Raw genomic sequence first — 12427 nt, 5'->3', positions numbered from 1 at the left:
GTTTTTGGACTGTTATTGAAACACTTGCAATTTTAAGATGTGCCCCGTGAGCTGTGAGCGGCAATTTAAGCAGTTTCGGATTACCGGCTGCTAGGGCTGGGCGATTATGGCAAAAATCATTATCACGATTATTTTGGTCAATAATTGATATCACGATTATTAAAACGATTATCCATTTACTTTGAAAACATCCATTTATTGAAATAAAAAGTGAACCGTATGTTTTTAAGAGTTGATTAACCTGAACTGTAAGTATAATTCAACTGAAAAATAATAATAATAATAATTCCCTTTTTTTTTTTAAATAAAAATAATAATCGTTTTATTTCGATTACGTTGTTTTCGTAATCGTTGCAAGCCAAAATCGTAATCGCGATTAAAATACGATTAATTGCACAGCCCTACCGGCTGCTATTCGGCTCGTTTTCAGGCTCATATTTGTATCCTGTCCAAAGGGAAACCTCAAAAAGCATAAGAGGGCCTCTTTGATAAGAGCCCAGCAGATACACGTCGAGCTTAATTCCCTCACTCCTCCTCCCAGTGACCCATCAGCAGTGGGCTTACTCAGTAAACAGCGGCTTCAGTCGTCTGGCCTCTGTACGGACACGGCGAGGACGACTGCCCATCCAAACACACATCTGTACCAAACACCTGTCCTAACTGCGAGAGTCACCGACCGTAAACCACACGCGTTACTTCACCAACGAGAACATGGCGTATTTCCCACAGAAATGAAAGGGAGACGGGAGAAGAGACAGAGCTCTGATGGAGTATGAGAAGGCCTCTCATCCCTCCCTAAAAACAGCCTGTCTGAATCATTAGTCAGCTGGGTCCCGTGTTTGCTTAGCGGATACCCAGCCTCGAGATGAAAAGTTGGCCCCGACATCCACGTCCAACTTTTTCCATCCATCCTTCCCGGAGAGGTCGCAGAGAGGAGCCTCCTACGCATCGGCGAGACTGATAAAAACCAGAGCACGCACACAGACAGCTCTCCTAAATTAGGAACCAGGGGAATGTGTGTGTGTGTGTGTGTGTGTGTGTGTGTGTGTTACTGTGTTCCCGTCACTGTTCAAGCCGTACGAGTGAGCGCTGCAGCGTGTCCAACACTTTGTTGAATTAAAACATACTTCAGTGACGCTGCAGTGAGGAGAACTCGGTGAACTGCTCTCAGATCTGCTGCAGGTCGATGATTACAGGGGAGTCGATCTGTTTGGGTCATCATGTGGAGGAACTGACACGTAACCACGGTGAGACCCGACTTGGTTGACCCAAAAAGAAGGACACAAATAAATGTTGAATATGTAAAATCATGGGATTATAAAAAAAACTCCCATAGTAAGCGATCAAAACGAGTCTTTCTCTGCAGAAAGCTGGTCCGATTCAAAGTTGTGTTGTTCAGTCTGATACTCAATCATTCACGATATAGTGTTGTGAACATCTGCTTTGGTTTTTAACATTTGAGACTACTACTGAAAGACAGGTGGGCCTTGCACGGACCCACGTTGTCTTTTCATTCATTACATACATGCACTCAAAGAAACAGGTCCTCATTATACAGATAGGATATTGCCCATGAAGTCAAGGATCCACATTAAACACACATGTCACTACAAAAGTGTTCAAAGTAGCATTCAGCTTTTATTGCCATCGCACTCTCAAACCTATTCAATCCAGTTCCTTGTGACGTGCAGTTTTTAAATTTGGAAAAAAACCGCACTGGTATTTGATCAATGCTTTTCAGCTTTTATCCTGGGATGTGGAATAAGAATCAGAACCCAGGAAATAGAAAATGTCAAAGCCTGTGATACTTTACGGTAAACATCCAGGGAGAAGCTTTGGTTATAAAAAGGCGTGTGACTTTCCTTCAAGGACTTCAGAATCGATCGTGGATAACCTGTGTCTTGATTTTAAGGACTTAAAGATGGACGAGGGTGAAGCTCGAGGAGCAGAGCGTCCCATGTTGTAGGGGACTTTGTGCAGGCGTGTGTGTGTGTGTGTGTGTGTAGGTATGAGAGTGCCTTATATGTCGTGGTGGGAGAGTCACTTGACAGAAGTTCATTGTGAGCGTGCTAAGTAAAGACACCGGGGCCCCTGTTCTCCCGGGGCCATTGTCCCGCTGCCTCCGTGGATAAATTCATTTTGACAACCCTGCTAATTGGATAAAACCAGACTGGAGCCGCCTCACATTCCATCTGCTTTCTGGCATGGAGAGGACACACAGGAGGGGGGGGGGGGGGGGCAGTAACTTCTCCTGAGGAGCTGTTGAATATTTATCACCTCCACAAACTCGCCCTCCATCCCCAATTTTGCATTTTAAGTAAAATATTGTATTGCAAGGCATACATACGTAAATAACTACATAACAATCGCCAAATCAGGAGAGGAGAAAAACAAACACAATTTGATATTTAATTGTTATCTTTTAACCAATTCCTTGTCATTAGTTTCATAATTGTTGTTACGAGAAATAAGTAGGAATCTTTAGTTTTCTAATTCCCTCTGGTATTTCCCCAAGTTGGAAAGTTAGTGGGTTCACAAATATTTGACAGCATCATGTTGAGTATAGTGCCTTTTTTAATGTGCAATCTTGAACATATCGAGAGGCGAAGTCCCTCCCTTTCCGGGGAGCTCCGTGAGACCTTATTTCGGAAAACGTATGTATTGAAGTCAATGGAGAGAGAAAAGTTATCTTTCGATCCCGTTTGAATTGTGCCACGAGTTACACACATGAAGTTTGTCAATTTAAAAGATAATTTTGCAAGTCAAAAAAATGTGTCGTAAAACTTTTTTTGTGTGAAACCGCTCAATGAACTACATCTCCCATCTCGCACCAAGACGGCCGTCGTTGGAACATTTCACTCCTTTCTTTCAGAACGAGGCGAAAAGTATTAAAAGAGGTGGAAATCACTCCAAGTCTGGGCGCGTTGAGAGCTGTGCACACACAAGGGGAGTTAGTCGGTTCCGTGAGAGCCAGCATGCGGGACCGGGACTCTGGGATTTGTAGTCTTTCGAGTTGCGTATTTTTCATAGTCTTATATTTCAACAGTTTTACGACAAACTGTGACTTTTTTTGACTTGGAAATTATTTTTTAAGATGACTTCAATACATAATTCTTCCGAAATAAGGTCAGATGGGCGGGACTTCGCCTCTCGTGCTCGATCAGGTATAGTTATTTTAGCTGTATATATATATATTATTATCCAATTTAAGTCTCTCTATTACTAGCTTTTTGATGTTGTTGTTAACTTGTATGTAAGTAATAACCAGTGCATTACACTCCATGTGCAGTGAATAAAGTAAATAACAAATAAAATAGATAAATAAATAAACAGGTGCTGCTGAGTTCTGGTATTACCTGAATTATTGCGACCATTTTTCTACAAACCATCAGTTTTCAGGTATAGCTTTCTCCATTAAATACATTTCATTTTCCTTATTTGTATTCCATTCTAGATGTTGCACCTACGGGAACAACAGAGAAGATATTTGCTTGTGCTTCAACAATGACAATAAAGTTCTTGAGTCTTGAATCCTCCCCCAGTTTTACATCTTTTTACACCCCGAGTGCCCCCCCACCCCTTTCACTCGAGGTTCTCCAAACACCACAAACCCCCCCCCCCCCCTTTAGATAAACACATGCGGTGTCAAGTGTGAGGAGTGCCGGGGGTTCAACTGCTCCGCTCGGGGGCCCGCGGCCCACAATGCCGCGCTGCATAGCTGCCATGCGGGAGGCCGGTTGCCCCTGGCGACGCTAACAGGCAGAACGCACCTTAATAGAGTGGAGAGTCATTGTAAAGCAGTGAGCCGGCGCACGGACAAAGACCCCGCGGACCCCCGGAGAAAAGGGGAGACGCTGCTCTGAAGGGCCCGGGGAAGAGCTGATGGGCTCAATGACCAAAGAGGTTTGAGAGTTTTGGGGGGGGGGGGGGGGGGTCGATGTGAGATGGCTGAAGGGGGTTTATGGGTGGAGAGGGCGAGTGAGAAAGCAGAACGGAGGGGATGTCAACTGGCGGGCGATGAGAGGGTGTGTGTGAGAGGGAGTGTGTGAGAGCGTCGCTGAGTGTCCCAACATATTTCCCCCCCCTCGACCTGTCAGTGTGCTCCGACTCTCCTGCCTTGGCCCCGGGGTTTGAGGGTGAAGGGGGGGGGGGGGGGGAGATCCTTAACAAACACGCCGGGGAACCCATCAGACCATCACACAGGGGGGAGAGACACAACAAGGAACAAGGAGATGTGTGTGGAAGAAGAGGTGATCACAGATAGGATGGAGACTAAGGATGTGACTTTTACAAGATGAATAGACAATCATAAGTTCAATATGTCCATCGTTGTGATGTATCAAAAGTGGAAGGTGGAGGATGAGGAGGGTCCGGATATTGCTCAACACACCATCAGACCCTCGCACGGGGAAAGAGCAACAGGAAATGGTTTTTGGAAGAACAGGCGATCATAGATAGGACAGCGACTAATGGTCTTTTTCTATAATGACGGCGCCCCCTGCACATCATCCCGCTTACTACACATCCTAAATAAACGATGTTACTCCCAATATTAACTGAAAATTATCGTATTGACTTCATATTTTTCGTATCGCTTCAAATAAGTAAAACGAGTCCGTTCCAGGTGTCGGCTCGAACTGCAACAACAACGTAACCTTTAACATATGTTCCTCCCTCCCTCGATCCTCCTTTGCTTAGCAGCGGTGTGTTAGCAATCATGTCCAAATCGACCAATCACAATCGAGTATTCAACTAAGTCTTGTGATAATGATTGTTATTGACTTTAACAAGAGGAGTAGAGGAACATAAGTTCAACGTGTCTATCCTAAAGCACACAAATAAAGATGATATTGCGGAGTTTCTCGACTTCACCGGATCAGGTATAACGCAGAGTGGACTTGAGGGTCTCCGTTGTGCTTCACACGAACACAAACTTGGCAGAGTGTAAATCTGAGAATCTATTCCCATCTATCCGTCGGAACAAGAGAACCTTGTGGAGTCTCGTCTTGGCACTGAAACCAACAGGTGGAGTCCAAATTCTACCACTCCAGACATTCTCATGCCATAAAATTACACTTCAAACGCAGCATCGCTAACGAGGGTTGGGGTCGACCCCCCCCCCCTCCTTCATAACACACACACGCTTCACAGAGTATTAACGAGCTATATGCCCGTCCAAATCCGCCCCCTCCCCCCTCAATCCGACACTAACGAGCGTCTCGAGGATTAACGAGAGGGATCTGGATGTGGAAGAGGGGGGGCGTTCTAATCAATTAGGCACCGAGGCATTTGCATAATTTAGATAACGAAGCTGAATTAACCACGGAGAGCTAATTACCGAGCCACGGCGAACACACACACCCACATTCCTGCTGTGGGATGCCAGCCTGCCCGCCAGGACCATGGGAACAGGACGGAGCATCAGCAGAGGGATGAGGATGGTAGCCAATCACATTTCTTCATTTTGAGCCGTTACTTACAACAGTCTGTTTTTTATTATTATTTTTCTGTACTGCTTTGTGTGTGACATTTACACCGATGCATTTTCCTCGTATGTGTACTAACAGTTCTGATTCAAACAGGAGGGAAGGAGGTATGGATAGAAGGAAGGTGGGAAAGATTGATAGAGGAAAGAAGGAAAGGAAAGATGGATAGATGATAGCAGGAGGGAAGGATGGTTGTAGGAAAAGAGAAGGGATAGATAGGAGGACACGTGAATAAGAAAGGACAATTAGATACAGAAAACATGTATATTTACTTGTCAAAGAGCATTCCTACACTGTGGTACTTCTACTTTTACTTAAGTACTGAGGTCTGAGTACTTCTACCACCTCTGCCATACATGCAAACACATTGATTATATAACCAGTATATTTAAAATAGGAACATAACATCTGTTTCCAGCTTCTCAGATAAGACTAAATCACTTTGAGTTTTGGTCATACAAAACAAGCTATTTAATGAGAAGCTGGATGTGGTGTGTGTGTGTGTGTGTGTGTGTGTGTGTGACACAAACACACATCTTTCTGTGAGTGTCAGTATCACACATATATAATCATTCCCATACAGCGCTGGGAAACCCAACTGATACCCAGGATTTCACAGCGCAGCTACATATTTCATTTCACCCACAACTATTCTTCCCCCCCCCCCCCCACACACACACACACTTATTATATGGTAAAAGTATACTCACAGAGGCACATAAATATGCAGACCTCAGGAAGTTTTTCCAACACCAAATGTCAACAGGCAACAAAACAGACTACCGCTTCTGCCCGGCAACCGATAAACTACATGCACGCCAATATGGACTTTCATAGCTGTACATATCTGCAGCTCCTTGTGTGTTCCTGCGTCGAAGGGAGGGGAGGAGGGAGGGATGCGAGGGGGAGAAAAGGGGCCCCAAACTCCTTTGGCAGCTCATGCATCAGAGTGAATGGAACCAATTATAAATCAAGAGCAATTTCTCCCCTATTATTCAGCAGGAACCGGGGGGGGGGGGGGGGGGGCGGGCTCTAGAAGCCTCGGTGGGAGACGAAGGAAGGAAGGGAAAGGAAAAGCAGAGAGGGTGAAATATTATATGAAAAACAGATATGAGGAGGAGGCATTAGGACATTGAGATAAGGCGGAGGGGGATGGAGATTGAGTTGCACGGAACTGGAGGGGGACGGTATAGGACAAACAGATATGAGAGGGGAAGTAGAAAATGGAGAGGCTGGAAATTAAACAAAATCGGGGCGTTCTCGACGTTCTCGCTCCACGGTTATAACGTGGAAGCTGCTGGGAGAGAGAGAGAGATGAAAAATTCCGGTTGTGATAACCTCGGGGGAACGATAACTAACTAATCTGGTGCCCGGTGCTTTATTCTGTTGAATCATGTCTTCTCCTGCCAGTTTGACATTCTTCAATGATGAGCTGTATTCTCTCCGGGGCAACACTTCACAGCCGATCATTGGTTAAAGCTCTGGAACACAACCCAGACCAGTGCTTTTATTGTTCGCACACGCACTATGCAGTTAATAAAACGGCATGAAAGCCGCTTTAAAGCGCAGGAAAAGCAACGGCACGTCTCATAAAGCGAACCGAAATGACGCGGGTTTCAAAAAATGCATGCAATCGAGACAGAACAGTGAGGGACAGAGGCCTAAACTGAGCAGCCCCCCATCTTGTGTCTGTGTGCATGATCTATTGGAGCGTCTGGGTTGCTTTTGGCTCGTAATAACACCTCCTAATCTCTGTCCAAATATCTGCTTTGCGCACACAGGGCTATTTGTCTGCACACACATTGCTTTCTTACCCGAGTCTGGAGTTGATCAATGATCCAACAGCACTCACTGCGGACTCACAATGTGTGTGTGTGTAACGGAGAGAGGATAGCTTCATTATCCAATCAAGAGCTTCTTGACTTTTACTTTAAGTAGTGGAACAAATCAACTCAGCTGGTTTAAAGGCTTTGGATAATCCCTTATTCGGCTGTTGAGACAACAAATGAGAGAGATTAGATTTATAAGATACAGATATAAACTGGACCAGCGTCAGCAGCATACGGTTTCAGAGTGGGACTTCAGAAAGGCTGGTTTGCGTTGGAAAAGTTGCACTAAAGTACATTTACTCTTGCATATATTGTACTCTTACTCGAGTTGCTTTTTGATGGCAGGAATTTGACTTGTAACAAAGTATTCCTACACTCTCAAGTACAACATATGAGTACTCCTACCACCTCTGTCATACATCCCGACATGTTCATAAATCAGTTGTTTCAAATAAAAAAACATACCGCTTCTCAAATAATAACTTTGGTCAAGCGATTTGATGGCGTCACCATGCAGAAAATAAACAACATGTGTGTGCGCGTGTGTGTGTGTGTGTGTGTGTGTCTTGCTTGCTGACACACATATGTTTCTGTGAGTCTCAGTAAGCATATCACACACCTACACTATGGTATTTCTACTTTTACTCGAGCACCAAGAGATGTGTATTTCTACCACACATGCACACATGTTCACTCACCAATTACCAGTTGTTTAAAATATACTTAATACTTGTGTATACTTAATAACACTTGTCAAAATAACTTGTTTCCCCTCTCTGCCACTCCCCTCGCCTTAATCACCTCTCACTGTTTGATGGTGATCTGTTTGATTAAGCTCTCCAGCTCGCTGTCAGAACGCTCTCCCTCACATTCCTCCTCCTCCTCCTCCTCCTCCTCCTCCTCTGTGGTCCTGGCAGGATCAGGAGGAGAGAGGTATGCAGCCCCGGGGGAGGAGCCTGGATCGCGGCCACCTGCTGCTCCAGGTGTCCCTCTCTGGTTCTCCGATGTCTGACTGGACACAGAAACCTCCCGGGGGCACGAGCCTCCAATCTGTCAGCGCCCGAGGACTAATGCAGAGAAACGGCCCAATAATGTCCGGCTCGAGGAAACCAGACAGCCTTACTTGGCGAAGAGCTTTCTGAAAGTGATCTGATGAACTATAAAGTGTTAACTACCCTCAAGTAACCAAGTAGATTAACTCAAATAGGTTACTTAAATAAAACATCTCTACTTGATGCCAATACGTTTCTACTTTCACTTGAGTAACATTTTGATTGCAGGACTTATACTTGTAACAGAGTATTCCTACACTCTGGTACTTTTTCTTTTTTTACTCAAGTACAAGATCTGAGTACTTCTCCCACGTCTATCCTTCGCAGACACTCTTTTCCTCTTCCTCTAATGCAGTAATCTCAAAACGACCGTGCAGGTGAGCACCACAATGACAAGCAAAACATTCCAGTGTGCAGAGATAATCCTGATTGGACAGGAGCCATCACTCACACACACACACATCTGTGCAGAGAAGGCCCTCAGATGGTGCCTGCAGGCTGTTATGACTGCATGAGTGTACCCGCTGTCATAGAGATGAAAGCGTGCCCTCGGGAGGGATTTTTCTCGCCTTTGTCAATTAACGCCAATGTTACACCCTCTACAATAACAACGCCGATTTCCAGCCCCGCAGTCACATCTCGGGGAAGTTTGGCTCGCAGACGTGAGACCGGAGCAGCAGCAGCCGTCCTGATGGGACCTCTGGCTGTTTGCAATCTCAAAATACATCTTAAAAGTCCATCTAAAAGTCTTTGATCTACCTCCAGATGTTAAAACACAGCAGGCTGAAGTCAAACAAGTCAAATCCTTCAACTTGTGTCTTGCACAGTTCAAAATATGGAGTGAATTTCATACTAAGATACAAAGGAGAACCTGTATTTCTATTGGCTGCACACCTAAATCCACACTTTCCTTTACACGGCTCAGCTCCTATAGACTGCACGACAGTCTATTCACCAGATCTGGTTAAATGCAGGAAAACTGGCAGCTTTTTTCTCCACTACAGGTCTGTTTGGCAGGTCACCAAGATCAATCACATATCATTTAAAGCTTCATTGTAAAAGGTGCAGCTGGAAACTGTAAGAGAGAAAATGACTTTGACTTTGGCTGTGTAACCAAAAGACAATAAAGGAGGTTTCCTGTCCTGACGCAGAGGTCTCTTTCGCCTGGAGGTATGAGCATGTTCAGCCCAAAAGCTTCAGAGGACAGACTAGTATACACCTTAATGGACAAAAAAGGAAACTGGCAGTAGATATAAAGTCTCTCTGCAGGACATCTGTTTTAAGCTTTTCCTTGGAACTACTTCGCTATCAAAGAAACATTTATTAAATTGAACGTTTCTCTACTTCCAAGAAATAGACGCTTTGGCCTGAAAGAGTTTCATTCATCGTAACGTCCTGAACTGTATATTAGAATACTCCTATAGGGACCTGGAAGTGTGCCCGTGGCGTTCAATAATGGATTTGGTCTACTCTCATGTAATCTAGTGCGGAAACTAACAATGTCATCATCAATTTGTCTGATAATATCCCGATTTCTGCGAGCTTATTTGGTCCAAAACACACAGATAATATTCAAAGTAAGATGAAAACAAATACAGAAAAGCTAGAAGAAAGAAAATATGCAAGAAGACATTTATTAATAAGCTGTCAAAGTACTTTCGGCAATGCATGCAACGTGAGAGATTTGCATTGAGTATCATATACTGAAAAAACATGATAAAACTCCTATAGAGATTTACAGTGCATCTGTGGCATTCATTACTGAACAGGATCTACTCGTTACCGTCCAAACTCCTAAAGTGTCGCTGTCGGAATTATTTGTACAACTTACAGTACTGCTGAGTGTGGAAATATTACGTAAACGTTGCATGATTGATTATGAAGTCCCATAATGGTGTTTTTCCAGGTTCCACATCAGTAACCAAAGAGGGCAGACCGTGTGAGAAACGGGCAGATAATCAGACTGGAATCAATTAGTCCCAACTTTGATCCGCCCGCCTGCCAGAGATGATCAACAACAACAACAAGAGGCTCTTTTTTTATATACTGAGACCAATTAATTCCCTTATAAACTGTGCGCCTAATTGGAGCAGGCCAGACCATTCGTTTCGACTTTTAATCCAAGTGACATTGATTCAGGGGGAACAATCAGAGCCTCTTGTCTGATGCCATGTCTGTCACTGGATCTCTGAGGTTCCTGCATGCAGGCTAAATGTAATCCAAATAACAAAACGACACCTGGGGTTGGAAACTTGAGCCCCTGCGGCTGTTCCTGCAGTCCCCCCCCCCCCCCCTCCTCCATCCACTGCCTCACCCCCACGGTGAGTGACACCCCGGTCCAAACACTCATTAGCAGCCCCCGGGATTAAGGCAAACATTTTCTCATTAAATCAAACCTGAATGAGAGGATGATATCGGGAGAAACTCTCCATGACAGAAAGGCTGCATTCCTGTAAGTGCACCGAGCAGCTGTCAGTTTATTGGAGGCTCTAATGAGGTTATTCTCACACCACACTTTGCTTTAGAACAGGGGAGGCTGTATTGAAATGCACGCAGCAGGTAGTGTTGTGTTTTTGCCAATGATACAATCTAATGCTATGTTAAATTAGCATAGTTATAATAAACTATTTTCTAATTTAAAGACGCAAAACTACAGGATACACTTTTGAAAACATCCTTCATATCTGCAGCTTTGCCCCGTGCACATATATACTCTGTTATTTATTGCACTATTTGTATTGTTTTTTAATGTTTAGTTGTTTATGTCTTATATTTATTTGTGTTGCATTGGTAGTGGAGCATGGGTATTACGATTTGCATTGCCACAACTACACTTTAGCTACTGTGCATATGGCAATAAAGCCTTTGGATCTGATGGTCACTGGATGCCAGCCTGGTGATAATATGGGGGTAAATCTGGTAGAGCTCACCATGTCTGTTTTCGGTTACCCTATAGGCTGCGGCCTGCAAAAAGCACACACATTTCCACCAAAAAAAGCACTTATAGCTAAAAACACAGCTATGAAACTCTGCAACGTGTCACACAAAGCTGATTCCTCTCCATCTTCATCTATCCTACTGCAAAAGTCCGGTTGAAAATTAGGTAAAACTTAGCTAAAACCTGGACGTGGAGCTCAACCAATCAACAACAGGCTAAGTCCGTAAGCAAAACTTGCGTTTCTAATTATAAATAACTCTAAATCCGAAAGCCAAACCGCACACTTCCACTTAAATAACTAGATTTAAGATACATAAAAGTTGCTGCAAAGTTCATGCGCGTCAAAAAGATGAAAAATAACAAAACAAATGCGGCTATCAAAGTAGTCCCCGGCATTCAGTTGTAGTAAGCAAACACCTAAAACAGAATTATCTCTGTAACTGAAACGTGAGGAGTAAAAACTTCCGTCGAGTTGCAAACAAACTCCAACTGGTATCAATAACTTAGTAAAACATGCTGATACAAAGCGTAACAACGCAAGAACATATGGACCGCATGAAGGGATACAACTTACCCAAACTTCAGGATTTGGTGCTCACACCTCGTTTAAAACCGACCGATCTTCTCTTCGTCTTCTCTGCGGTGAGTTTAAGTCCCAAAAAACAAAAGTTTTTACTTCTCTTTTCCCTCTAAAGTCTCGCTGCTTTGGTAATTTACTGCGATGCCACCGACATTTTTCTTCGGCTCCCCAAGTTCTCACATTGAAAGGCCGTTTTTGGATGACTGAGCTCTCAAACAATTCTCCCTTTTGCGACGCCTTTTCGGGTCCTCCCACTTCCCAAGCAGGAGGAGGGATCTGAACAATAGGAACTTGGTCCCAAAATCCCAGAGCCGGGCACTGCACCGCCTTTTCTGCTCCACACAGATCCTTACGCACAGCACATGAGGACTTTCCAGAGGTTGCGCTTAAAACTACAACCTGGATCACTAGTTGTACAACACATGCATGTATCTTTCACCATACACACTCCTAGTAAGTTAATTTCTTCAAAACTACGGTGTCCTGGAGGATAAAAGTGCGCCCCCTCCGCCCTCCCCCTCCCCCTGCTCTGTTCCCCCTGA

General features: G+C 44.3%; 1 protein-coding gene across 1 annotated transcript in view; it reads right to left on the bottom strand.

The window, feature by feature from the left end:
• Nucleotides 1-12194, bottom strand: part of boc (BOC cell adhesion associated, oncogene regulated) — a 32640-nt gene extending 20446 nt beyond the window's left edge. Inside the window, 1 exon segment of the mRNA XM_034108904.2 lies at nucleotides 11880-12194. The gene's annotated coding sequence lies outside the window, so the exon portion shown is untranslated.
• Between the last annotated feature and the right edge of the window lie 233 nt (nucleotides 12195-12427).

Source organism: Pseudochaenichthys georgianus, chromosome 20 (genome assembly GCF_902827115.2).
Source record: "Pseudochaenichthys georgianus chromosome 20, fPseGeo1.2, whole genome shotgun sequence".
Taxonomy (NCBI): Eukaryota; Metazoa; Chordata; class Actinopteri; order Perciformes; family Channichthyidae; genus Pseudochaenichthys; species Pseudochaenichthys georgianus.
Note: the sequence above shows the minus strand (reverse complement) of the source record. Positions and strands in the feature narration are given on the sequence as shown.